A 5919-nucleotide genomic window follows, 5' to 3' on the forward strand; every position below is an offset into this window, starting at 1 on the left:
TATGGGCCTTTTTTTAAGTTTTTCTATGAAAAATTTAACATTTCTAGCTTGAGGATTTTAAATACCTGTTATAGTATCACATAGGCATGTTTTCTTAATATTTACTACAGAAGCATCTAGAGTACTTGACAGTACTACAATGAGTTTAATAACACAAATACTAAGCTTCCAAAAAGAGACTTTAGGAGATGTTATATAAAAGAGTAACTTCTGAATTGATACAACATCAACCAAATTAAATATCACCTGCAGTTGAATCAAGTAATGCTTAAGAATTGTTTGTTGAGATTCATGGTGTTAAAATAGTACATACTAATGTAAGTATAAACAAATTCACCAGAAAACTTTGGGCTGAGGGTCTTTGGCACTAAGAGCCCCTGAAAAATTAGGGTGATAATACATTTAAAATGGACACAATTTGCTAATGACATATTTAGTACTAGCTACACCTTTTTTATTGTTATGTTTTGTATTTTCAAATAATATGTTGCTTTTGTTATTTGCGAATATAAATGGATTTTAAGGCAACTAAGATAACAGCACTAAAATGTCAGGTGAGCTGGACCCTAATCTCATTTCTGCCTCCGATAAATTATATGATTTTTAAATCTCTGAATCTTAGTTTCTTTATTTGCGTATTAAGGTTAAGACTCAATGATCTGGCCGGGCATGGTGGCTCACACCTGTAATCCCAGCACTTTGGGAGGCCAAGGCAGGCGGATCACTTGAGGTCAGGAGTTCAAGACCAGCCTGGCCAACATGGCAAAACCCCATCTCTACTAAAAATACAAAAATTATCCGAGCATGGTGGTGCATGCCTGTAATCCCAGCTGCTCAAGAGGCTGAGGCAAGGGAATCGCCTGAACCCAGGAGGCAGAGGTTGCAGTGAGCCAAGATCATGCCACTGCACTCCAGCCTGGGCGACAGAGCAAGACTCTATCTCAAAAAAAAAAAAAAAGACTGAATGATCACTAACGTACTTCTAAGTTGTAAAGCCTAAGAAATTTATGATTGCAAATCTTGTCAAATGATAACATCAAAGTTGATAAAGAAATTGACTTCCTAGCTGTTTAGTACTAGTACTATACAACTGACAGTTTTTAAATATAGAACATCAGGAGCCAAGTTTATTTCCAGCTACAATGAAAGTGTACTTAAATACTTCCTATATATACTTTATATATTTTTTTAAAAAGCTTGAGTTTTAAAGTTTATGTTCATGAAAGATTTGTTCCATTTTTTTGTGAAAGTTTAAATGGTACTTACTGCATTATTTAATAATGAAACATTTTCAGAATAGTCTAAAGAGCTTAAACCTTTTTTCTATTTTGAAGTCATCTAAAACATTTTCTAAGAATTTATCTTATAAATAAAAGTTAGAATTCATTTACTTCAGACCAAGCTTTTCCAACCTGAGGCCCGTGTGCCACATACCACCCAGAATGACTTTGAATGTGGCCCAACACAAATTTGTAAACTTAATTAAAACATGAGATTTTTTTTTTTTTGCAATTTTTTTTTTAATCTCAGCTATCGCTAGTGTTAGCATATTTTATGTGTGGCCCAAGACAGTTCTTCCAGTGTGGCCCAGGGAAGTCAAAAGATTGGACACCCTTGCTTTCGACCTTAAGTTTGGGGGCTTTTTTTTTTATCCTGTATATAAAGTAGGGCCATATAAACAAAAGGATGCTGAAAGATTTTAGGTGCGTTTAAAACAGTATTATCTTACAGCAAATAATGTGATCTCAAAAGTCAAGGTGTTTTTTAGTAAGTGTATAGATATAAAGCAAAATGGTTCAATGTGGAGGTAATTTTTCATACCTGCAAGTCTTTAATTACTGGGTAGCCTTCCTCTACCTTGCCCTGAAATTTCTTCCATTATTAAGACAATACGTGCACAGAGAATGCAAAAGTATTTTAATCTGAGACAATCAAAGTACAAAATTAAATCTGCTTCTAAAATTATAGTACATTTCAGAGGTTTATAGAAATAATTTTTGTATTCTCAGTATAGTTATTCAGTATTGGTACAGTTAATCTGAAATTGGCTCTACTTTTCCAAACCCACTTATATATAAATAACCATTACAGCCTATAGTGATCCCATGTTTGCCAGAATCTTTCTAAATTCAAAATACAGTCATGTGTCACGTAACGAAGTTTCAGTTGCCTCTGAACTACATATACAAAGGGGTCCCATAAGATTATAGTACCTGTATTTTTACCTTACCTTTTCTATGTTTAGATGCACAAATACCATTGTGTCATAATTGCCTGCAGTATTCAGTACAGTAACATGCTGTACAGGTTTGCAGCCTAGGAAAATAGGTTATTTCATATATTTCATATAGTGGTAGATGGTAGGCTTTACCATCTAGGTTTATGTAACTATGATGTTCACACAACTGAAATCACCTAACAATGTGTTTCTCAGAACATATCCCTTAGTTAAGCGGTGCATGACTGAAGTTACATTGTGAATTTTACCTTATTTTTGCACAGATGGTATATCAGATGCTGTAAGCCCGTCATACATGGACTGATATAAATTGTATAATGGTACAATATATTTCTAATGTGTATTATTCAGCGCTGACCGTTAAGTGATTCAGAATGTGATAGCAGTGAGATTACAGGATCAGATCATTAAGAAAGCATTGCATCTATCAGGTTTTAACACATAAAGTGGACAAAGGGAACTTACGGCAGACGTTCATACAGATAATTAGTAGAATTATTATATGAGTTCTCTTCTTGTTCTGGGTAGTTAACTTTGTATAAAGAACTTTCAGAATCACAGAAGAGATTTCTACCTAAGTATAAGACTGTGATGCTGATACATATATATATCCACATACACTATTATGTTAATGCTTCTAGGTACTTAGCACACCATTCATATCATATGAACTCAGGTATATGTTGTAATAAATTCGTTTCAAGGCATACCAGATGAGAGGATAAACTCCCAAAATCTTGTGTTTTGGGTTTTTGTCTCTGTTTTTAAGCATATATCTTACTGATGATAGGTGTTCTCTGAGAATAAAGATAACACTTTACTTTTCAATTAGTAGAAATTACTAGAAGCTGAACTCTAACTAGAATCTGACAACATCTGCAAAATTTTATAGTACTTTAGAAACAAACCCAAATGAAATAATAGTACAAAATGTATTTTCACATTTTCTCCTTTTAATGTTGTATTTTTTTATTGTTACTCTTTGTTAATGTCGAAAGAAGAGAAAAGGAGATTCGTTTTCATTAATTTCATTAATATTGTGTGCTTTGCCACATGTACAGCACTTGTATTGGGCACTATAGATTGCATGAACTATATGACAGTTTAAGACATGGTCTCAGCCTGATTTGAGTATACATGTTAGAATGAGAAAATCACAACTATATAAGGCAGAACTAGTAAGTTCCTGACCATTAACAAAGATGCCTTTTCAATTAGACTTTCCAGTATTTTACATTCAGTTTCATTGAGTGAGTTTTTTTTTTTAATAAAGATTTTCTTTGTGAAGATAATATGATGGACATTTTTCAGACAAAGGTGGTTATTTTGTACTCAGTCCCCAGAGGCATACATTTCTGTTACAGCTGATCTGGTTTTCAAACAGATACATGTAAAATTAACTAGTCCTTATGGGACTTAAGCATCAGGACTTAGTTTCCTGATTCCTATGTAGTTAGCCTTATATTATAAACCAAAAGACAATGAAATACTAACTACTTTTTTTTGCCAATTAATCTCTAGGGTGTTTTCAAAGGACCATATAACAGCTTCATTCCAAATGTGTTTCATTTCACCTGTGACTCCTTTAAACTATATTTTTATCTAAGTCTTAGGAAACTGTATATTTCAGTGACAAAGATCATCAATATGACTTAAGAATTTTTTTATATTACCATATTTAACTGATGATTATGTATTTTGAATTACCTTGTTTTTACAGCATGTATGGAAATATATCAAAGAATGTATAATTAAAAGTATTTAAAACCTCTCAAGTTAGAAGTATAGTATATAATATAGTAATTATATGGATCACTTCATGATTGTGCATTATTGTATATATTGGACATATTTCACTTAAAAGAGAAATGTAATGCGTGAGAAGTAGAATCCAATGTGTTAGGAATCTTCATTCCTGAATTTTTACACGGTGCTGAATAGGTACTGAAAGTAAAAATTTTAGTAACTAAATCTGCCAGGTGCAATCACATGTGCTTGTAGTTCCAGGTATTCTGGATTCAAAGGCGGGAGGATCACTTGGTCCCAGGAGTTTGAGCCTGCAGTGCACTGTGATTGCATCTGTGACCAGCCACTGCACTCCAACCTGGGCACATAGTTGAGACCTTATCTCTTTAAAAAAAAGCAGGGAAGGGGATGATCAAATCTTCTTTGATAAATTGATTTTGAGAATATTTCATTTAAAAACTAGATAATTTGTGGAGATACATTGTTAGTTGTATACAGACTAATTAACTACATTGGTGATTCACTCCATGGACCATTTTCTTCAGATATGTTGGGAATTATTATCTATTCCTACACTTATTGCACTAATGACTCACCTTAGAAGGAAAAGAAAAATTTTAATTTACTTTAAAAAATTTTTTTTGATTGAATAGATAATTGTGTATATTTGTGGTTAATTATTATTTTACACTCCAGACCTATTTCTACCCCTGTAGGGAAGAAACTTAATCACTGATATCGTCAGCCTGTCAGATACCACTGATATCTTCAGTCTAGTTTTAAGAAAAACTAGGACTAAGAAGAAGTATATAATCAAGTTCAAGCTAATCATGGCCATTTTTAAATTACTTGGTCTTTTTTAATACTTTTTCCCAGAGCAACCTTCTAAATGGAAGGGCAAAGCCTCAACTATCTAAAATGCAGCTTTTAAGGACTCTTAGATGTATGATATGCCTTATGTACAGGAGATTCCATCTATACCTTGACACCCACACCACTCCCACCCCTGTTCTCTCTTCCAAGAAGGTTTTTGGCAGCAAATAGTTCTCTTTAATTATTATATTTAAATATTTGTATATATTTAATTCACATTAGGGATAACAACTAAGAAAATTATTTAATTGGCAGGTTTATTAGGTAGTTGTTGATTGATGACATGTATAACAGTCCAAATGGTATGATAGGTGAAGCCAATGCAGTGGCACATGCCTGTAATCCCAGCACTTTGGGATTGCTTGAGCCCAAGAGTTCGAGGTTGCAGTGAGCCATGATTGCATCACTGCACTCCAGCCTGGGTGACAGTGTGAGACTCCATCTCAAGAAAAAAAAAAAAATTTGTATAAAGGGTGAAGGTTTACCCTTTATTAAAAAAACGAAAGCAGAATCAATATTAGAAGAGACAGAAGTATTAACACATATGAGTTGTCTATAAGAAGATGAAAAAAAGTGAACTACCACCTCATAATGTTTAAAAGGCTGTGGGGGGATTCACAGGAACATAGTTCTATAGCATGCTAATGATTATATACCTCTGTGTTCATATACAGCATGCTACTGTACAAAAATAATACTATCTAAAAATACAGGAATGCAAGGAACAAGTGAATATCATTTAAAGAATCAGTTCTCTTGATAATCCATTTGCACAAAATCAAAGGTTTCTTCTGGGCAAGTACATAAATGTACTTTTCACTCTTTACATGTGAGTGTCATGTGCATGTAAAAGAAAGGGAGAATCTTAAAGACTTCTATAGCTAGAGATAACAAAATATTCTTGATATTGAATAATCATGTTGAATGCCTTTTAAATCACTCTGAATGCATTAATGTAAAATATAACACTTAAAAGGTAGCACAGTTCCCTTCCACACAGAGTTAGCTGACCTCCCTATTTCAAAATTGCGGAATATGACTCACCAGAGAGGCATTTGGCA

This window comes from Pan paniscus, chromosome 13 (assembly GCF_029289425.2).
Source record: "Pan paniscus chromosome 13, NHGRI_mPanPan1-v2.0_pri, whole genome shotgun sequence".
NCBI classification, from domain to species: Eukaryota; Metazoa; Chordata; class Mammalia; order Primates; family Hominidae; genus Pan; species Pan paniscus.